Source organism: Protopterus annectens, chromosome 1.part2, assembly GCF_019279795.1.
Source record: "Protopterus annectens isolate FY-2018-M chromosome 1.part2, PAN1.0, whole genome shotgun sequence".
NCBI lineage: Eukaryota > Metazoa > Chordata > Ceratodontiformes > Protopteridae > Protopterus > Protopterus annectens.
The window spans coordinates 1,169,397,376-1,169,421,213 of NC_056727.1; the positions used below are offsets into that span (position 1 = coordinate 1,169,397,376).

Genomic DNA, 23,838 nt, shown 5'->3' on the forward strand with positions numbered 1-23,838 from the left:
ATGCTATACATAACAGTAGTAAAACTCCTTCAAATTGACCTCTTTGTTTCTATGAGTACAGCAAATGGGAAAGGACATATTCTACACAACGCAGGATAAAATTGTACCCTAATAACTACTATGAAAGAGAAGAGGTATTTAGAATAACTTAAAGCTTTTGCACATCCAAAAGGAGGACAGGCAAGTTGAACTGTACAGAAATTCTGCAGGAGTCTGTGCAGTGAAGTGATCAAAGACTCTACTTCTTTTGGGAAATTATAAATTAACATGTCTTACACATACATTAGAACTTCCTGGACATCACTAAATTAGTGTATTGTGCAGCAAGCTATACAAATCAAATATTGTGCTATTTTGAATTGCTAGATTTCATGAGGTGTTTCGATCCTGCCAACAGTGCTTGTAGAACTATGGATTGTTTAATGAACATTTATTTATTACAACTTTAAATGTCTACTGTATATATGTACATAAATTCTCTCAGATATAGTGTTTGACATGCTACAAATAGTCAAATTTGACTCACTGTAAATTGTAAATAGCTTGTATACAATAAATACTATCATTTTGTCAGATTGTACTCGATACATTATGAAATGCATACCTCTCAACCTCTTAGAGAAAGAAATCTGGACAAAGCCTGACATAATGGGGGGGCAAAGGCCCAAAAGTAGGGACACATTTTAAATATTGCTCTTATAAACTTAGAAAGTTGCTACAATAACATGATTTGTGTTAGCATGCATTTTCTGAAGATATGAAGTATACAACTCAAATGCCTGTCATCTTTAGTGACTTTAATGCTTAGATCACCCCACTGATGTGTCAAAAAACAGTTTTTATGAGGAACAAACCAAAAATATGAGGCAAAAGTCTGGACATTCTGTGAAAATCTGTACAGTTGAGAGGTATGAATTGAAGTCACACTGTGTACGCGATACATTATGAATTGAAGTCACAATGTTCTAGATCCCTGTTTACAGCTACATTTTCCTGTAGTTTTTCAGAGTTTTGTAGTTTCTTTTACATCCTTTGTATATTGACTTGTTTTGGTCTTCTCATTCTCCACCATTTTATTCCTTGTGAGCACAGGTCAGGGTTGAAAATGGTTCTTTAAGAAGTCCACTTACCTGGTTAAAGCACATACCCCAAATGTTTTCTGTGATGCGTATCAGCACCACAGCTTAACTGCACTGTAAGATTTGGTAAGGGCATATGATATGAAACAGGTGTGTGCAGAATATATAACACATACACTGAAAGCTATTTCAATAAGGTGTGACTGAACTGAAAACTGATGCTACATTTAAAACACAAACTCTGCTTGCTCTGAATGTTTGTTGTGCTAATCACTGCTTATATTTAATAATGCAAAAATTGTATGAAACTAAGCATGGGTCTTGACAAACTCCTGAAGATGATATGTTATCCTGAAGACCATAAAGCTGTCTGCACAACTGAACCATGTAATAAATGTAATACTTCCATTGCAATTCCTCTGGCAAGTGATATACAGATCCTGTGCTCTGTTTGAATTTTTAGTTTGCATGATGTGGTCTGATTGTTACACAGTGCTGCTGAGAAACTAACTAAATGTTGGATGACTTGTTTGCTTTTTTGTATTTTATTTCATTGTAGCTTCTTACACTGGAGATATATAATTACCAGGCTAAAAACTCATAATGGACAATAAGGTATCAACAGTGTGGTGTGTGTGTTGCAAACTCATAAACCAGCTTTTAGTCTCCTCAGCTTTTATTTCTGCATGTCAAGTAAAGCATAAGATGGGACACTGAAGTTAGCCTATTTATGACCATAGTGTGATGCACCTGCACTGGTCCAGTAATCAAGGAGTCTCAATCCTCACCACTGCCAACAGTGAAGGACGTACACAATGGGAGGATGACAAGTACACACACACAGTAAAGTACAATTTCCCTTAAGAGCACGCAGAGATCACAGTCATTCTGGGGGCTGTTTTCTCCCTCTTTCTCCAGATCCCCAATAAGACTCCACACCGCACAGCTATAGGGTTATGATCTCAGCAGAGGGGTCAGGCCAAGACCTCCAGCACCCTCTCTGTCCAACCAGTGCTTCATGTCCTTGCCCAGGTTGCTGGCACACACACACACACTTTGGGATTTGATTTACATACCAACACACACACGCACCTGGGAAAGACTGGCACAGGTTTACTAGCTATGCCCCCTTCTGCCCAAACTATAAGGTAGTTATCACTGCCACCAACCAACTCTTTATCAGCTCCTCTAAGACCCTTACCAAAGAGTGTCCAAACTTACTGTGTAATGTTACTAATAATCCAAATGGTAGTTGTGACCAAGACTTGGCAAGGCTATTTAGGGGTGGCCTGTACATTGTCACCAAATACATATGCAAGCGCTCTAAGAGTTTAAAGCTTCTTCTTCTTCTTTTGGCTTTTCCCGGTTAGGGGTCGCCACAGCGGAACACCTGTCCACTCATGATTAGCAGTGGAGTTTTATGGTGTCGAGTTGCCAGTCCAGCACCCAACCTTCCACAGAAGGCACACACATGCACACACTCACACCTAGGGCCAATTTAGAGTGTCCAATCCACGTACAGCATGTCTTTGGGATGTGGGAGGAAACCGGAGTACCTGGAGGAAACCCATGCGACCACAGGGAGAACATGCGCACAGAAGGCACCCCAGCCGAGGATCGAACCGGACTCTAAGAGCTTAAATATGTCTCACAAATATCAGCCACAAAAACAGATTTAAATATATTTGATAATAAATAATAAAAGAACAAGACAATACTCCAATAACACAGTAACTACAGAGTTCAAAGTCACAAGAAATATTTTAAAACAACATTGCAGGACAGTCTCAAATAAATACAGAAAACATCTAAACTAATATTTATTATATTCTGATCTATATCTAAAAGAAATTACTGTACCCTAGTTACTTACTATTAGCAAAACAAATACAGATGATCAGTGGATGTTCTTGCTAGATCCAAGACAAGATACAAAATATACACAGTCTCTATCTGAGAGAGTTCTTAAATTACTATCAAACATTACTGCTGCGTCACCTTGGATGACATCACTCTCTGCCACCTGCTTTCAGTTTCCAGGCTAACAGAAACTAACATCTCTGTGTTAAAAATACATATCTCTCAGATGTTTGCAGAACTTGGAAGTCATAAAACAATAAAACACTTTTACATTTGAAACGTAGTAATTATGTCTGTTTCAAGACAATACAAAACTTCTAGCTCTAGACATTGTCTGCTTGCTGCATTAAAACTGAGAGATAACACAATCGTAAAACACTTTAATTTCAACTTATTTTCATGAAGTTTTGTAAGTTAATCTTCTGTGTTCCAGCAGGGTATGCTGTGGTTACATTCTTGAAGCTCAGTTCTGTACAAACCCTGTTCAACACACACACACTTCTGTACCAGTAGTTTAATATACACATAACATATAGTTCTCTTACATTTGTAAGACAAGGATATGAATCATGTTGATATTCACAAATGACATATGATTATTTACAAAATTCCAGATAGCTGGGCTGGTAGTGTCACATATAGCCATAAGGGCCAGCTGTACACTTCAGCGTGAAGGTGGAAATAGCCAAACTTTATAAGTACTACAACTAGCATATTTCCAGCTGCAAAATATAAAAAGTGCATAGTACATTGTCAGGACTAGAATCAGAAACAGAACCACTGAATCCCTGCTTACAAATCTATTACAGTTCTTTTCTTTGTATACATCAAGTACCGCAGCAACTAAATAGCATGCAGCAGTCAAATTATTTCACTCCTGTCTTCAGGTAATTCCATCATCACCCTTTCTCACAGAGGTTAGTAACGGACAGTTCAGAATGGCAAGCTTAATTAACAGTACTGTTGTTGCTACCCTGTCACACACAAATATGGTTCAACAATGGCTAGCTTCATTTATAATTTTCTAAGAAATTTCTCTGCAGTCATTGTTAATGCAGCTTAGTTTGCATCACATAGAGGTTTCTGAAATGGTAGTAAATACTTTTTTAAAAAATTGCTCTGTTTAGATCACTAAATACCCCTCTTACCCTCTGCCCCACCCCTCCCACCAGCTTTCAACATCTTCTGGCATCTCTGATCGCAAATAATACTGAATCACATTAATTCATCAAAATAATTTTTATATTTAAGTATGAAAAAATATTAACTTAGATCAATTAATTTCAGTACCTAGATAAGAAAAATCAAATAATTCTAACAATAACAAAGTTAACAGCAGGCCCCGAGCCCTTTTCAAGTTCAGTTTAATATTTTGATCAGCAGGTGGCGCAGAAACACTCCTTAGCAGTATAAATGCAATGCTTCTTTGCTGTCACAGCTTTAAGAACTTTAAACAATATCATTTGCCAAGATGGGTACTGCAACCATTCTTTTTTGGACAGGGCAGTTGAGTGGTAAGAAGACTCGTTCTAATTTTTTTCAATAATACAAACACGAAGTTTTACTTAGCTTTCCCATCAAAACCACTCCCGTGATTGCAGTCAAAACAATTACGTCATTCCATCCGCTTGCAAAGCATGATGGGTGACTCTCACGCTGGCAGGTCCGCCATTTTTTTCATTTAAAGGGAAAAATTAGAGCAAGCGTGTAAAGGGCTTTCGTACTTATGAGTATTTCCTGATTGGTTAGTTGTTGGTGGTGAGGTTGGGTTTTGCTCTACGCTAGGATGTTGCTGTAACGTTGCACAGGTGCCGTTGCGTTCTTTTGGAGGAGGAGTTGGTCTATGACAACTGGCGAAGACGTCAGGAGGAATCCATACATTGACAATCTGTTTATGTTGTAATGCAGAGCAGACTGATTTCTTTCATACATTTAGTGAAACGCTGAAGCACTTTCTGGCCCCGTTGCGGGCGACGAAAACGCCCATAGGTGAGACTTGATTAAAGTGCTGTGTTTTGTATGCAAACATGAGCCTTTCGTTTTGTATTGTAATATATGTTTTATATGTATAGATGTGTACATATATAATATGATGTGATCAAAACCGTGCTTGAGTGTTTGGGGGTAGTTTCCCCTTTGTTTTGAAGATGTGCATATTAATTTGTGTACGGTTGTCGGGTGTAAACGTATGTGTGTTGTATACTGCATAAGGTTATTGTTCATCCGGAAGATGGTCTATTCCTGAATAATGAATTGAGATCGTGGATGCTGTGTATTGGGGCGTTATCTCTTTAGAGGCCTTGGCTTTAAGCTATGACTGGGGATGGAATTGTGTGTGCATAAGTCTAATATTGAAATGCTAAGTTTGATTTCAAGAGTAGGTAAACCAGTAAAGCACAGTAACCCGTTTTCTCCTGCAAGCTTAAGAGGCGTAACCAATGCAGTATTTTTATTGATACTGTGTTATAATAAAATAAGAACCCTGATCACACAGACGGACAATTCAGTATAATCAACAACGGGTTGACTATTTTTAAAGTGCATATGACAGACTTTGTAGAATAGAATGAATCAGATCTATACTGGAAATAGGCATGTGAAATAGTGTTATGATGATGCAGAACACAAAATGAAAACAAAGGCTAGGTATCTTTAACTGGCATGCAGTTCTTAACTCCAGTTTCAAAAACACAGAAAATGCAGACACAAGGTGGGTGTCTTCCCTTTAAGAGGAGATTCAGATCTTGCTCCAGTTTCAAGACATACTTTTGGGACATTTTTATTTTACATGGAAAGTAATTTTAATTTATGTATTGTGTCTTCTTATGATATTCTGTCATTAATGTGTGTGTGAATGCGGGAGAGGTTGGCCAATCACAGCTAGGACGATCACCAGAAAAAGGCATGCTGCCACAACTGGATATAAGGAAATGGCCTGTAAACATACCCCTCAACTGTACAGATTTTCGCCTCAAATTTTTGGTCTATTTCTCATAAAAGTGTGCTTTTTCTGGCAACTCATTAGCAAATCATTGAGTGCTGAAGTCAGAAAATAATAGCAGTCATTTTAGTTTGAGTTCATACCCTTCAGAAAATTCATGCTGATGCAAAACATGTTATTCTATAAACTTTCTAAGTTTGTAAGAGCAATATTTAAAAAAGTGTAATTATTTTTGCACCTTTGTCCCCCCATTATTTATGCCTTTGTCCAGATTTCTTGTTCCAAGAGGTTGAGATGTATGCCTGTAAACCTTCAATAATCATGACATGTTGAGGATATCATACGGGATTATTTGAAATGGGAGGTGGTGAGTGGTGCCCTAAACCACTGGTGGAATATATAGATTGCACACTTAATTATGTTTGGCAGCGTGAGAGCATGATCGTGAAAAGGGATCTGCTGTGATATGTTAGTTGCAGTTTTCAGTTACATTTTTCAATGATTTTATTTGTTATTTCTGCTCTTCTGGTGGCTATGTTGTTTTATGTGTATGGATAGTGTGTATTTTGTATTATGCGCATCTGTTTTTGTTTCAAAGTAGTGACTGTAACTGTATGCAGTGCATTACCAGATTTCCACAGTATTGCAGGGTTAAATGTGAACTATGATACTATAAGAACAATTGTATTTTTTTATTTTGGTATGGAGTTATATATGGATGTTACAGCACATGCAAAACAACATTTTTAAAATTAAACTGCGAAAGTGCTAGTGTGCAGAGGGTTTGGTTTGCAAGATAGCATATTGCTGCTACAGATAATGCTATAAAATGCATTAACTGTTTGGTGGTTGTATAGCATAGATTGTAGGGGGAAAACATCATTTTAAATGTAATGCAATGTATACCTCAACAGTTTTACTTTGATGGGCATTATACTGCGTTGACCATGTAACACTGTGAGTCTCAGAATCCTAGACTTTGTTGGTAACTGTGACATTTTGTTATCCTCTTGAGTTCTTAACAAATTTAATTTACAGTAAAACAATAAACATTCATTTTTAAGAAAAATTACACAGCTGCATTCTATATATAACAACATTGATGGGATAACACCACATTAGTTATATATTTTAGCGCAGTGAGAGTTATCCATTGTGCTTCATTTCGAAGAACAGTAGTTTGATGTACAGATGCTTTTTGTACGCTTTCTTGTAATTTTGATCTTATTTCTCCTAAAGTGCTGCTGCTGTTTGCTACAGTAATTCTACACCGGTATTTTTACCTTTCCATTTTGACTTTAGTAGCTGTGAGGTATTAACTGATGAATTTTCAAAGCATTCACCATTACTTTCTTCTTGCATTTTATATTGTGTCATCCATGTGAGGGATTGGTACTGAAACCCAGATCACTGATATCTGAGGCAGGAAATGTTAACCACTGTGCCACCATACGTCACCATGAGACATTAATGCTATTAATTTATATCTGTATGTATAGGTGTTTTGTATATGCGTGAGTACTACCAAATTGAATTTAATTTGTACCAAGTTACTTTACTGGACAGCAGTCACTCAAGTGTTAAGCTTTTTTTCCCATCACAAAATGTTCCTGTTTTTAAAACATTTCCAAGAATGCCAAGTCCAAGAAAGCATGTTTTATGTATTCGTTACAGTTGTTTCGAGTCTGAATTGTTTGTGATAGATTTTATTGTAAAGTCTTTCTTAATTTCTTTCAGTTATTTCTGTTAACAATTTGTAGGCAGTTTTGAGTTCATGTCATGGCATCAAAGCCCATGCTAAAGAATACCTAAAAATAGAAACTGGTTGAAAAAGGCCAGAATCCAGAGAAAGTCAGTCTGTCTGCTTGTACTGATTGGCCAATATAGTTCAGAAAAGTGGTAAACATGCATAGTAAAACCCCTCAGTCACTTATTACCATGTTCCTGAATTGAATGCTGTGCTATCAGACCTAACTTCACTAGATAATATAGTAATGCAGGCGTGCACACACACGCACTCCCAAACATTCCCACATATCCAGGCATCCACAGACAGGCCCCCACCAGACATTCCCACATATCTAAGCATCCACAAACAGGCCCCCCCACACACACACACACTTGCTCACTTTCGTGAAATCACTCTATTCCCAAGTACACACTCACAAGGCAGCACCCACATATACATTTACAGAGTCTGCTTCCCCTAGCTAACTCCCATAGTGCAGCCAGACAGAAAGGCAGACACAAAAGTCAACTATACTTAGGTGTACCACAGGTACTGCTATAGGAGTGAATGGATGAACACCATCAAAAGATGACATTCAGTTTTCCTCCTAGAGAAATTAACAAAGCAGAACAAATCTTTTCTGAGCCTCACTGCTGAATTACTTAGGAGTTGCAACCATTTCTTGAGAGGAGTATATGGCTAATTAACATTAGCTACTCCCATTGACTGCCTCCTTGGCAAACGGCTTCCCCAATGAGATTTCTGTTTAGTCTGTGGCCTTGGCAGGGGAAAATCATAGCTTGAGACTGGTCTCTGAATTGGAAGGGCTTACTGTAATTGGGAAACCTGTGGAGTTGAGGCTTCTGCATAGGGTTGCCAGCTTTCTTATTGGCTAAAACTGGACTAAGGTCACAACCCTCACATCACCTATAACTCCACCCATTCCCACCCCCTCTCCCATTCATGCTCTGCCCATTTTGTGACATCACCGTGATGTCAGCTGATGGGAACACCACCTTTTTCTGTTCCAGATGCCTGCTTTCAGCCGATTTACTATGCTTTTCTGTAAAAAAAGCATAGTAAATCTGCCAATTTAACAAACACTGATAGTCTGTTTCCTTTTGTGAAACAGAATACTGGAGTTTGTGCAGTGTTTTCCTGACTACCAGAGAATTGATTTGAGGAGAAAATCTCCACACAAATGCAAACAAAAACGTATACAAAAAATATCATTACATGGTAAAAAAAAAGGATTAAAAACCATATGATACAGTATAACATTTCAGAGATCAAATACACTTCAGAAAGTTAACGTAGAACATAATCTTTCTTAAAAAGGTGAAATAGATGCACTCTAGTAAGAGTTAAGTACAATAATTTACATCAGAATTGAGGGATTTAAGCAATACATTGAATTTAGTTTGTTTTAGTGATAGTCTTAGTTACAAGACTAATTATTAAATGTTAGGAAGAAGGTAGAAGAGGAGAAAAACAGGGTATAGGTGTTGATTAGTCAGGTTTACTACAAGGACATAGCCAGTGACTTTGGAGGTGATTTTTGAGCTTTTGTTTGAAGAGTGGCAATGATGTAGTTAGTGTTATATCACTAGGTAGCAGATTCCAGCTCCTTCCTGCTGTATTAGTAAATAGAGTCACCAGCTGTGTTATTAGACGTTGTTAAGTTGTCAATGAGTTTACTAGAAGAGCGAAGGGAGTTGAGATTATTATATGGGATTAAGAGTTTTGAGAGTATAGGGGTATTATTGGGTTGGTACAGTATTTTGTGGGCAATAGTGAGTTGGGGGATTAACAGATGGTTTTGAAATTCCAGCCAGTCTAGTTGCATCAGGTTAGAACAGTGGTGAGTTCTAAAGGGATTTCCAGTAGCGAATCTGGCACTATTATTGTAGGAAGTTGCTAGTTTAAGGTTAGTTTTCTTAAGGTTTGTAAAAATAGGTGAGATATACAGAAGAGTTGAGATTAGATGGGAATGAGCGATCTTGGCTCTAGCTGATGTGGTTAAGAAAGACTTAATTCTCTATAAGGATCCTATTTTTCTGTTGACTATTTTAATGGTGTTGTTAATATGTTGATCAAAAGAGAGATTATTGTCAATGGTTATTCCTAAAAGTTTGGTAGTAGAGTCAGGTGAGATGACAGTGGCATTATTTGAAGAGATTGTGAAGTCTAAGGGGGAGGACCTAGTAGTGGGAGTAAAGAGAAGAAGTTTAGTTTTTTTGGCATTAAGTAGGAGGTAACATTTGGTAAACCACGTTTCTACCGTGTTGAAGATGTTTTGAGTAAGGAAAGAAAGTTCAGTTGGAGAGGAAGCTGAGCAAATAAGGGTGGAGTCCTCTGCATATTGAATGCAGGTTGCTTGAGGAATTGCTATATGAAGATCATTAATGAATAAAGAGAAAAGAAGTGGTCCAAGAATGGAACCCTGAGGGACACCGATGGTGACAGGTAACAAGGAAGAAATTTGATTTTCCCAGAGAACTGCCTGTTGCCTATTGCTGAGGTAAGATCTGAACCAATTAATGGCTGGTTAACCATGTCGAAAGCTTTAGAGAGGTCGATGAAGAGTGCAGAAGAGAGAAGGTTGTTGTTGCGGTTTCTATTGATAGTGTCTGTGAAGGATAGGAGGGCGGTGGTAGTACTATGATAAGGCCTAAAGCCATGCTGACAGCTTGCTGTTATGTTGTGGAGAGAGAGATGCTGTAAAAGTTGTTGGTGAATGCATTTCTCCATAATTTTTGCTAAAGGTGATAGGAGAGCAATTGGTCTGTAGTTAGAGTAATCGATAGAGTTCCCACCTTTATGTAAAGGGATAATGTGGGAGATTTTCCAGATGTCTGGGATGGTTCCTTCTTGTATTGTCCTATTTATAAGTATAGATATAGGGTATGCGATTACCTTGGCTGCTTTTTGGAGATCAAGAGAAGGAAGCTTGTCAGCAGATGGGGTACAAGGCTTCAGTTTATGAATAAGTCTATAGATGAGAGAGGTAGAGATGGGTTGTAGGTTAAAGTTATGGGAGGAGTGTGCTAAGTTGATTGGAAGGTTGGAGTTATCAGTGTTGAGATGTCTAGCTAGAGATTGTATAGTGTCAGTGAAGAAAGAGTTGAAGGTATTTGCAGTTAGGTGGGGGGTATCTGGATCAGCATCAAGTGGGGTGGGAGTTTTTGAGTTACCTGGGGAAAGCAGTCTATTGATACAAGACCAGAACTTTTTTGGATTATTTTGATGAGTTTGTTGAAGTTTACAGTAGTAGTTTTTTTTGTCAGTAATTATTGCTTTTTTTGTAGTATTTCTAAGCTGGCGGAAATGAAGATCAGAGCTATTTCTATGGCATCTCCATTTGGCCCAGACTTTGTTTCTAAGTAGAATTAGATTTTTAGTTTCATTAGAGAGCCATGGGGCTGTGTTGGACTTTATTCTGATGGTACGTTTGGGAGCATGTTTGTCAAGAATGGATAAGAAAGTTGTATTAAAGTATATTACTGCATTTTCAAGAGGAAGGGATTTTAAGGGGTTCCAGTTGCATTCTCTGAGTTCAGTTTGAAATATGTCTATGTTAAAATGTTTGGTAGAGCGTATTATTCTAATGGTGAGAAGGTTAGGAAAATCTTTCTTTTCTCTTCTAATATAGGTCAAAGAGTGATCACTGACATCATCTGGCAGGGTTCCTACTTTGTAAGTTTGTTTAACTTTGTTTATAAGTATCCAATCTAAGATACTCTCTTTTTTATTAGGTTTATTAATTCTTGTTGTAGAGGAAATGGTTTGGGTGAAACCATGGAGGTTGATATGAGAGGTAGGATTTTCAGCACTGATACTTTTCCAGTCTATGTTGGAAGTCACCTAGGATTACTGTTTCTTGGGGGTAAGTAGAAGATACCCAGCTGAGAAAGGCTTCTAAAGTAGGTATATTATTACCAGGTGGTAAGTAAATACAGATAATGTATACGGATTTCTTGGTGTTAAATTGGAATTTAGTTATGAGGACTTCTACTTTGCTATCCTGGGTTGGATAAGCTGGAAAGGTGGAGATATGAAGTTCATTCTTAAAAAGAATTGCTACTCCACCGCCTTTACGTTTTGATCGGTCAAGTCTCACTATATTATAGCCTTGGGGGGTAATCTCATTGTCTTTTGTATCAGGTTTTAGCCAAGTCTCAGTGAGGCAGAGAATATCAAAGGAGTGGATATTTGGGAGGGCATGAAGGTGAGATACTTTATTATTGATGCTTTGAATGTTCAGATGTCCTATTAGGAGGGAATTATTGAGTTTAGGGTTAGTTATTTGAAAAGTACGGTTGGTAGGGCCAGGGTTGGGGTGGATGTCTCCATCTTGTAAGGTGGGATTATTTGGTTTTGTTACTAAGTTGTTTCTTATATAGGTTTGAAGTTTCAATTTTTTATCGGTGGGTAGGACATGATTAATGTGGGAGAGTCTGTGGTATTTAGGTAGAAGGTAGCTAGGAGTGGAAGTAATATTGGAGTGTGTAGTTAGGGTATATGTGCAAGTTGTAGTTTGTGTGAGTGTATAAGCTGGACATGGTGCAGATTTTCAAAGGAGGTAAGAAAGTAGGCTGAGAGGAGGGTAGTTAAGAGTAAAACTGAAAGTGTAAGCATAGTTAGAGTAGAGGGAGCCATCTTTGTGGAGAAGTAAAGTTGTAACTTGAGTGAAACAAAAGGAAGAGGAAGTGGGATTGGGGGAGAGAATGAATAAGGAATCTGCAAATGTAAGTGAGGGGATAATAGGATATTTAAGTTAAAAGTAGAGGGTTACAAATAGAGGTATTTTAGGGAGTATATTATAGAGAGTAGTAATATGAGGGTAGGGGTGTGGTTAAAGTAAGAGGGAAGGGTGAGTTAAGGGATTGGTTGGAAGAGTTAGGGGGTGTGTTTAAGGAGGTATAAGTTTAGGACCCCTGCGGTGGGTGGAAATTGGGGGTAGGGTAGGGGAGCGGAGTGAGCCCGCATGGCGAACGGAGCGGGTAGAAACAATTGAAGGAGAAACTGGAAAGGAGACTATCAGAAATGCAGGTAATTATAGGTAAGGGAGGTATAACATGAAAAGGAAAATGTCTAGAATGACAAGTACACTAGCGAATGACAAAAATAAAGGAGGGTTAAATCAGTGTTTAAGTATAAGGTGAAAGAGAGGAGGAGCAGGTCTAGGAATAGATAAAAAATTTAGGCAAGTTTCAGGGGTAAAAAAGAAGGGAGACAGAGTACTGGCAAGGATGAGGGTGAAGGGGGATAGGAAGACCAATACTAAAATTACAGAAGTAGGACAGTTAGAGTGAGAGGGAGCAGCAGTGAAAAAAGGAAGGGATGAGGGTGCCACCTAGGGATAAAACAGGTATTGAAGAAGGTGAGTGAGGAAGCTAACTAGTGAAGAGATAAAGTAAAAGCTAATTATAAGAGTGAGATTGTTTATAGGTGCGGAGGTGAGAAGGTAGAAGAGAGGCTGTGAAGGAGAGGTACCGGCTGCTAGTGGCTCAAACCCAGGCAAACTGTAAGACCCTTGTAGATTTCCAAAACAGAGGCCTAGTATACCAGCGGTACTATGCCCATAACCTACTTTCTTCTTTTCTTGATAGAGGGTACAAAAAGGAGGCAAGCAGATGCAGTCACCGGAGTTTGGACGGGTTCTTGTGACACCAGATGGGTTGTGGCTAGGGCAGGAATCAGAGCAGAGTTGCGCTAGGTACTTTGGGGAGAAGGGAGGCAAGTAAAAAGTAAAAGAACAGGGTTAGCACAAGTATCAGGCTTGTAAAGTTAGTAAAAAATACAACATTAACAATCAGAGAAAGTTAACACAATATTACTCTAACACATATAATCCACTTTAAAAGCTACAAAGCAAGGCAGAGTATTTACAAGCCTTTGTTGAGCGAGAGAGCAATTCCTTAAACAACAAAGCAAAATGCTGTAACACAGTGTTGCTCTTACTAATAACTAAAACTAGAGAATGTGAATGCAGCTTCTATACCAATTACGGCAGGAGTTTAACAAACATTGCAGAATAACATGCAGAAAATAAACAAGAGCTAGGTGTAGTATAACTAAGAATTAAAAGTGAGTGAGGTCTTCAACATTGACTGGGGGTAATGCCTAAGCAACTGAAGCAGGTACAACGGCGAACTTGTGGAAGGCCAGATTAGCTAAGTATGGCGCTAAAATGCTGCATTTAGTTAAATATAGCTGGGTTTCCTAAGATTTACTTTAGTAGGGGTCCCTCAGCAGTTATCTTAGCTTCACTAGAGTGTCGATGTTAACAAAAACTGCCGTTTCAGCTACTAAAAGCGCTAAGTGAGTAGTAAGGGTTTCTTAAACATTTAGGGAGGCTTCACGAGCGTGGCGGATTAATGGATGGCCGTTTCAGATATAAAATCGCCACAACAGAATTTAGACTATGCACCTACCTAGAACTCGTGCAAGTGCAGGAGCGTAGTTCGCTTTCAAAGAGCTAGGTATGGAAAGGAAGAAATAACGCCAACCGAGCACATGGACAAGCTCCACGTGAGTGGCACAGTTTTACATAGCAATGCAGGCTACAAGGCACATTAGTGGCATCAAATAGGACAGACCACCATAAAATAATTCCACACTATTGGAAAAGAAATTCCGTGCTCATTAACAGAAGGAGACACTGCGAAAGAGCAATTCCTCAAACAAAAAATGCACGCTGTAACACAATATTACTCTTAACACATACAATCCTCTTTAAAAGCTGCAAAGCAATGTATTTACAAGCCTTTGTTTATCAAGAGAGAAATTCTTTAAACAACAAAGCAAAATGCTGTAACACAGTGTTGCTCGTATTAATACATATAATCCTGATTAAATACTATCGCAGATTTAATAAGTATACAGTTCGTAGAACAAGCATCCAAAATTACCCAGCTAAAGAAACCAATGACTTTACCTACCAGAGCTAGCACACCAGGGCAAGAGTGGACAGCAGCCAGGGACCTACAAAAGGTGAAGGCAGTAAAGGAGTGGCGTGATTCAGGAAAGGGGTATGAATAACTTCTCAGAGGACGAGAGGCAGGATGGGAGGAGAGCGAGTGTGCTACAGGTGTGGATAGGCAGGGCTAGAGGAAGTTAGAGGTAGGTCAGACCAGGAGTGGAATAGGACTATTCAAGAAGTGGAGGTGGAGATGGGAAGTAAAATCAGGAGAGATAAAAATAGGACAGGAGTGTCAGAACGAAAATTTAAAAGATAAGAAACAATTGAAGGAGAAACTGGAAAGGAGACTATCAGAAATGCAGGTAATTATAGGTAAGAGAGGTATAACATGAAAAGGTCTAGAATGACCAAGTACACGAGCAAATGACAAAAATAAAGGAGGGTTAAATCAGTGTTTAAGCATAAGGTGAAGGAGAGGAGGAGCAGGTCTAGGAATAGATAAAAAATTTAGGCAAGTTTCAGGGGTAAAAAAGAAGGGAGACAGACAGAGAGTACTTGCAAGGATGAGGGTGAAGCGGGATAGGAAGACCAATACTAATATTACAGAAGTAGGACAGTTAGAGCGAGAGGGAGCAGCAGTGAAAAAAGGAAGGGATGAGGGTGCCACCTAGTGGATAAAACAGGTATTGAGGAAGGTGAGTGGGGAGGCTAACTAGTGAAGAGATAAAATAAAAACTAATTATAAAAGTTGGATTGTTATAGGTGCGGAGGTGAGAAGGTAGAAGAGAGGCTGTGAAGGAGAGGTACCGGCTGCTAGTGGCTCAAGCCCAGGCAAACTGTAAGACCCTTGTAGATTTCCAAAACAGAGGCCTAGTATACCAGCGGTACTATTCCCATAACCTACTTTCTTCTTTTCTTGATAGAGGGTACAAAAAGGAGGCAAGCAGATGCAGTCACCGGAGTTTGGACGGGTTCTTGTGACACCAGATGGGTTGTGGCTAGGGCAGTAATCAGAGCAGAGTTGAGCTAGGTATTTCTTCTTTTCTTGATAGAGGGTACAAAAAGGAGGCAAGCAGACAGTCACCGGAGTTTGGACGGGTTCTTGTGACACCAGATGGGTTGTGGCTAGGGCAGGAATCAGAGCAGAGTTGAGCTAGGTACAGAGCTAGCACACCAGGGCAATAGCAGACAGCAGCCAGGGACCTACAAAAGGTGAAGGCAGTAAAAAACCTACCCCTTGATGATGCTGTCCTGTCTTTTAACTTCATTTTCCTTAACATTCTTAACTCACTAGCCCCTCTTCGCACTGTCCATGTAAAGTCCAATACTTCTCCTTCGCTATCCAACACTACCCACTCTCTAATAAAAAATAGAGCTAAAGCATGGAAAATGTGGACAAAATCAAAGCTCCCAGCTGACTTACAAAAATTTATGGAACTTAGAAATCAGGCCAAAAAACTCCTTAATAAAGACAAAAGTGACTTCTAATATAACCCCTCTCTGTCTTGAGAGCCAACCCAAAAAAATGTTGGAACCCAATAAACCAAATTTATACCCAGGTACTCTCAGCCCCCCGGCCCATATCCTGATCAAACTCTCAAGGATACTGCCTCCACCTTTAACACTTACTTCGTCGACTCCATATCCAAACTTCTAGACCTAAACTATCCACCCAGAGCAGTACTTCTAAATCTGTACACAACTTAAACACTACTGACAAATTCTCACTTAAACCTCTACCCACCAATTACATCAAATCCCTGCTCTCCAAATGAATACCATGCTCTGCCTCTGTTGACAATATCCCTTCTGTTTCTTCATATAGCTGCTGACTCCCTCACCCTTCCTGTTTCCTGTTTCTATCTCAAAAGTCTAAAGTGCCAGCAATCTGGAAACGGTTCTATACCTTACCCATACACAAAGGAGGAAACTCCACAGACAACACCAACTTCAGACCCAACGCTATCCTGTCACCACTCTTAAGATTCTTGAAAAATGTATTCATAAACAAGTCATGCACTACTGGATTCAGGAAACTCTGCTTACACCAACTCAGCATGGCTTTAGACTAAAACATGCATCTCCTGCCTATTCTTAGACCTTTCAAAGGCTTTTGACACTGTCTCCCATCCTGTTCTACTTTATAAACTAACCACTCCTAACTTCTCCTCTGCAACCATTGCATGATTTGCCAGCTACCTCTCTGACTCCAAGCAGTGAAATGGCATTCTGCTCACTCTTTTTTTCTTTTTCCAGTTAAAATGGGTGTCCCACAAGGTTTCATCTTTGGACCACTACTTTTTAATATCTTCACTAATTCTTTCTACTCCTCCTGCCCCCTCTCATCACTAGTCCAATACGCTGATTACTCATCAGTCGTTACTGTTGCTGACTCCTCCTGTGAACTCATCTCTCCCATGCAGTCTATCTTCAACTCCGTCAAATACTGGCTCTCCGAAAGTCGGCTAATACTCAACTCCAAGAAAACCAAGTTACTACTCAACTCAACCATAGCAAATCCTCGCTAAATAACACCTTAATTGAGGTAGAATCCAACACAAAGCTACTAGGAGTTATTATTGATAATCAGCTCAAATTTGACTTGCATGTCAATAACTGTATCCAGAAAACTCATCAGAAACTAGGTCTCCTGTACCACAACAAAAAATTTCTTTCTAGGGAAGCTAAGATAACTCTGTGTCACGCCAACTTACTACTTAGTTTAATGTACAGTTTTCAGATTTTCACTAACTTTAACTCACCCTTCTTGCCAAATTTTAATCAACCTACAACAAGATAGCTAGATTTGCCATCCAGCAAGCTTATAAGTCCCATCACTGCCTCTTTCTGAAACAGCCAAACTGTCTTGAATTACCTCACCAGTTCCTTCTCTCCCAGCTCCAGATCGATCACAGCATCCTGTACCAACCTTCCTACTGCCCCACTCTCTCAACTCTTATCTCCCATTATTCTCCTACGAGACTTCTCCGGAGCTCCACCCAAGATCTTCTATTAACTCATAAACCAAAAAACAAATGTGGATGTAATCTCTACTGCTATGACCCCACCAAAGCTTGGAATTGTCTCCCACTAGAAGTCAGGTCATATACGCAACTGAAAAAATTTAAATTTGCTACCAGAGAATACCTGCAAACTTAATGGACGTGTCACAGTAGTTCTCCTCCTTAAGCAAAGCTTAAACATTAATTCTACTAGTTTGTCCCTTCTAAAAACACTTTTCAAATGTAATAGATTATTGTGTTTACTGTTTGTGAATATGCTGTTAATAAGTATTGCATGCCTACTTCCTATTATTGCTACAATGCTGATGTTTATTCTTTTTATGTGTGATACGGTATACATTTCATTTGCCTATTTTGCTTATGTTGTTAAGTTGTCTGTTAATTTTTTTTTTTCCATGTATACTAAGTTGGAGTTTTTCTCCTGGGGCCTCTGCTGAAAAAGGGCTACTAAGCTCAGTTGGACTAACCCAGTCAACAAATGTAAAATAAAGTTTTAGGAGCCTTTCTTTGTCTATTTGCCATGTAGACATTTAATTTCCGTATGCTGACACTGCCTAATCCTGACTTTCAAGCTTACATTTCATTCTTCTTTACTCTTTCCTCTCTACATTCCCTAGTTTTCCTAACTTGAAACTGTTGTATATTACTTTTCATTGTATTGCTTTATTTGTAAGTAATAGTTATTCGTGCATTTTTATCATTGTATGCTTGTTAGTTTTTTTATTTGCAAGTAACGTTTAGTCATTTCTTTTTGTTACTGTAATAATAGTTTAGATTAGCATAATGGTGAAGATGTTTACCTCAAATACAGGGTGTGATTCTCATCTTTGAGGGAAATTTGCTAGACTTGAAATGGCCAAGTAAAGTGGCTAACCTAGTATTTATTTATGAATCCAAGCAATATTGTACTTGCTTATGTGTTTGTGTGTCTTTCTTTTTTTTTTTCTTTTTGTTTAAGTTTTTGAGCTTTTCTTCTCAAATCTGTACTGAAAATGGGCGTTTGCTCAGTCATACTCTCATGGTAAACAAATAGAATAACTGTATAAATTTACATTTTTCTCAGTACAAATATGATGAAGAGGTTTGTTGATAATGGGGAACACTAGACTCGGGTGTTTGCGGTGCTGCATAGAATGTAATGGTAGTAGCATAGTTGGACAGTTGCTCACTGCCCCTGTAACACTGTGTAAACCTTATTACTGACCATTAAAAAAATCAAATTACTGTCCAATGCCAACCATCTGTCACCTGAAGTGCTAACAAAACATATTTGTATTCAAAGCAAAAAAAATAAATAAATATTTTTATTAAGTAATGCAGAAGCCTTTGATGTAATACTCCAGATACCTTAGTATGACGTAAAATGTTATAAACAACTTTAGTGCATGCATGGAATGCAAAAGTTGGAACTAAACATTTCAAAAAAGCTGTTTTACATAACAGTTGGGAATAATAATGACATCACTTTCAATATATTTAAAGAATGACAATAGCTATCGTCCAGGAGACTCATTTGGAAAGAATTGAGTATGTGAATTTGATAAAGAAAGGATTTCAGGATGGTTATTCAGTGGAATATCTAGAACAAAGGAAAAGGGGAATACTTATATTAGTTGCTTAAGGAGCCCCAGTAGTGATAGAAGGGGGTAATAACGGTAGATTTGTAATAAGAGGCTACTGGCAAGGGAGGAAAGTTATGCTGGCATGTATTTGTATTCCACCTAAACTTGCTACATTGGAGCTTAAGAAAATTCTGGAAAAAATAATTAGTTTTCTGGAGGGAATAGTAGTTGTACTTATTGTTTGAAATTTGCAACAGTGGTGATGTATCTGGGTTACCTAGAAGGGAAAATATAACAGAAGATGGTAGATGGAAGACGTGAAATTAGTATTAGGAGCTCTGAGAGAATTTATATATTCTTCCCCAAGGTATAAAAACTGGGCTAGGTTAGACAGGAATTCTATTTCACAGGAACACATGCATTTACTAGTTTTTGCACGTATCCAATAACTATTTCAGATCACATGCCAAAAGTAACTAAAATAAAAATGCAAGGTAATGAAATAAAAGTGAGACAATGGTGCTTCCCCACCTACTTGTTAAAAAGAGTGTAATTTTAAGGAATGGGTAGTGGAAATTATTTGGGAGGTATTGGGGAAGATGGAAATTTCTTCAGAAAACATGGATAGGAGTGCGATTAAAGTAAAAGTGGAGTTAAAAATAGGGTAGAAAACAACAAGAGAGCTCATTAAGAGGGACTGAAAAAAATTAAAATATTGCAGAATCAGGTTACTCTCACAAAATAAAAAAGAGGTGCAATTCCATAGTTCTCAAGAGAAATTAAGGGACTACCTTGATAATATGCATGGGTTTAGACATATCACTGTTGAGCAACATTTTTTAATGAAATCTCCAGAGCACAAAAGCTTTTAGCACAGGCAGCAGAAAGTTGAAAGGGTTGTTGCATGTTGACAAGCTTAGGGAGCACATAACAAGGAAAATAACCAGAATACCTGCAGAGATATTAGAAATATTTCAGAAATTTTATGAAAATCTTTATAAAGAAGAGAAATGTTGAAATCAGGAGAAAGGACAAATGGAGATGCTTATGGAGGAAATTAAATAGGCCAAGGTTAGAGGTAGACGAGGCTTAATTACTAATAGTATAGGAGAGGATGAGGTAAAAGCAGTGATGTTTGATCAATCTGCTGGAAAGTCTCCAGGAATAGATGATAATAAGCCTTTGGAAGCTAGGAGAGAAGAAGCTGATGAAGATCTGGAATTTTTTTTTTGTTTCAGTATTTAAAAAGGAGGAGAAGCACCAACATCCTGGAAGAAAGATGTGGTGGCTGTAATACCTAAAGGTAGTAAACGCCCATCAGATCCAGCTCCATATTGGCCCATTTCAGTTCTAAACTATGATTATAAACTGTCTATATTGGCCAAAATAATGGCAAAGGTGATGCCAAAGTTGATTGATACTGATCAGTGTGGTTTTGTGGAAGACAGGCAAATATTTGACAACATTAATAGAACAGTGATGATCCAAGGGGAAGCAGAATGTAAGAAAATACCACTGTTGTTGGTGGCTCTTGATACAGAGGAAGCATTTGACAGAGTAAGTTGGGATTTTATTAGTGGAGCATTGAAAACATTTGTATTCCCTTTTAATAACAAGGTTGATTAGGAGGATATATAAGGGATCTGGTTGATTAGGAGGATATATGGGTGGTCTGAGGTGAAAATTTAAAGTAGTGGCAAGTTCTTCTCCTAAGTATTTTTTTTTTTTTTTTTTAAGCAGAGGAACCATGCAGGGGTGTCCTCTTTTCCCTTTGCTGTTTGCACTATATTTAGCACCACTGGCAAAGATAATAAGGGACTCAGAAATTCAGGGACATATTTGGTATGGTAATCGAAAAGTTGGCTTTATTTGTAGATGATATTGTTTTGAACCTGGTAAAACCAGAAAAGGAAATGTCAGTGTTGTGAAACATTCTGAGACAGTTTCATGTCTTTTTTGGGATACAAAATGAATGAAGATAAAACAAAGGTAGTAGCTATAAACTATGTACCTACATCCACATTGGTTCAGCAGAACCCATATTTATGAGGACATGATAAAATGAAGTACTTTTTTAGTATGGATTATGAAGTACTCTTTTAGTATGGATTATGGAGTACTTTGGAGTAATGATTAAAAAGGATCTTGTTATGGCAGCTAATGATTGTGGGAAGAGACTAAAAAGACAGTACAAAAACTAAGAAATTGGAAGCTCTGTTTTATTGATATGGATAGCAATTTACAAGTAGTGAGAATTTTTTTTTTTGTACAGCGAGAGGAGAGGTTGTGGAGTTGAAGGAGTTTATCTGGAAGGGGAAGAGACACGAGTCAAGTGGGATGAAGTTGATCCTTCCAATGGAATAAGGTGGTTTGGGATTACCTGATTTGAAGTGGTATTTCAGAGCTACACAGTTGAGGCTTCTATATGTAGCACAAGCAGAAAGCTGTAATTCAAAGTGGAAAATGATGATGATTAAAATGTGGGGGGGGGGTTCAAGAAATAAGAAGAAACTCCGATTTTGGATGCAGATTCTTAAGGAGAGAATAATGATAACCATACAGAATATTATATTTGTAAAGTAACAGAAAGTATTCTAAGAACTAAACCAGCATGGGAATGGAGAAAGCAGATTCTGCCAATAGGAAAACAGACAATAGGAGGTTGGAATTTTTTGGAGAAAACTGGCGAAGGAACTAAGGCATTGGTAGCAAACAACTAAAGAGGGGGAGGTAATAGAATGGGAAGATGTCAAGAATTTACTTGGATTGCAGGTTACAGGTTGCCTTCCCTGTCAAGGAATGATATCAGAGTTTATGCGGAGAGGAAGAAATGGATGGATCATAAACGAAAGACCAGCAATTTATAGAGTTTAGAGTAATTTAGAACAGAAGCTGCTGTTTAAAAATAAATTAGTAGAGCATATAAAATATTGCATGATAACTATAAGAATCAATCAGAGGATGTTAGAAAGGATTGGGAAGAGAGTTTGATAAGCAATTCACAAAGAAACAATGGGGGGATATATGTTTGTCTCCCAAATGTGCAATAAATCTGGAATTTTTAGGATGTTAGCTTGAAGATCTTTACACAGATATTTTTATACCTCAAGGAGACTCCAGAGAATTTTTTCTTCTGTTGGACATCAAATGTTGGAGATGTGATGGGGAAGAAAGAGGTACTTGGGAACATATTTTCTGGGAGTGTAATGAGTTGGCAGACTTTAAAGATGCCCTGCAGACTACTCTAGCAGAGATACTGGTTGAGAAAATGATACAGAATTTGGAATTGCCTTGACATAGTAAGGCCTTGCTGAGGCTAATTATGATGGCTGCCAAAAAAAGCAGTTTATTAGAAATAGAAATCAAAGTCTAAGCCAACTGTTCTAGAAAAAAATGAGTATAGTAACAGAAATAAAACAGCTGGAATTAGAATCTTTAGAAAATGGTAGGGGCATATTACACTGTCAGCAGTATGTACAGGGGAAAAATGAGGTTTAAAACAAGGCAGGATTGAATGAGCTATGTAATGTTTGACTGATAGTAATTGGTTGGATTATAAGTGATGTATAATGTTTACAAAAAATATGTTAATGTGGTTTGTGATGTAAAATGCTTGCAACTAAGATTATGCCAATATGTCTTATTTTAGTTATATAAATTTATGATTGCCTGTGTCCCAAGTGATAATTTAATAAAGGTGCTTCTTTAAAAAAAAAAAAAAAAAAGAACTTGGGGACACACTTTTTCAAGAGTGTCATTTGAATTATTTTCTTTTAAATGTTATGTAAGAAATTGTTACTAACTAAAATTAAAGAAATTAATTGAAAATAGCATACTGATGATGTGGCCAGTGAAAGTTAAAAAAAAAAAAAAAAAAAAAAGTAGGAAGTTTCTCTGCCATCATTGTAAGCCAGTTAAGAGGCAGCATCCCAGTAAATGCTACATAAAATTAATCACATCAGCATGTATCCACACCCATCTGACTAGTTTGGAGTAAAAAAAAAATCTTACTGTTCCATTTTGTTAGTGTGTGTTGGTACGTTGTATTTCCTGTCCTTTATTTATATGTCTGTAGGTTTACATTATATATAATGTGGTTTCATAGACACAGTGACATTTAAATGCAATCTTTTTATAAGTATCTGTTCATGTTAATTGTAAATTTCATGGTTTGTAATAATTAGTTTCTTGGTTGCTTGTGATTTTGATGCTTATTTTTAATTTTGATAAAGTAATACATCTTGTCCGAAACTGCAGTAATTGTCAAGTAAAATCATAAGTTCTGGGCTAAGTTCTCCTGTAAGAAACGCCTAAAGGGTTGTTTTAATAACAGAAAAAGGATGTCTAGCTGCTGACGGAGATTTATTTTTGAATTATTATGCATGGTCTGTTTTATTATTCTTTAAAGTGGATATCGGAAAATGATTGCATGGCTCATTGAGGTGCAAGTACATGGTATTGACACGCATGTAACGTGTGAAATTCCTTAGGCTTTCATAATTTAGAACTATTTTAAATGTTTTTAGCGGACTCTGATTACTGACTTGTTCTGATTATAAGTGAACTTTATTCCATAATCTTGTCAGGTGTTTAATATGTCTTTTTTTTGTGTTGATGTTTAAGTTCCCTGATCTGCAGTTAGCTCGCTCAGTGCTGTGTGCCAGGGATAGGTATTTAAACATAGAGTATTAGACATTGCCTTAAAGACCAGGCAAAGGA

The 23,838-nt window shown here is 37.8% G+C and overlaps 1 protein-coding gene across 5 annotated transcripts in view; it reads left to right on the plus strand.

Annotated features, from left to right (window-relative positions):
- Window positions 1-4,598: 4,598 nt before the first annotated feature.
- LOC122792271 (kinesin light chain 1-like) overlaps window positions 4,599-23,838 on the plus strand; it is a 1,642,552-nt gene continuing 1,623,312 nt past the window's right edge. For 3 of the 5 annotated variants that reach the window (XM_044060030.1, XM_044060031.1, XM_044060032.1), the window contains exon 1: window positions 4,599-4,928. The gene's annotated coding sequence lies outside the window, so the exon portion shown is untranslated. The remainder of the gene's footprint in view (window positions 4,929-23,838) is intronic. The other 2 variants (XM_044060024.1, XM_044060029.1) reach the window with 2 other exon arrangements.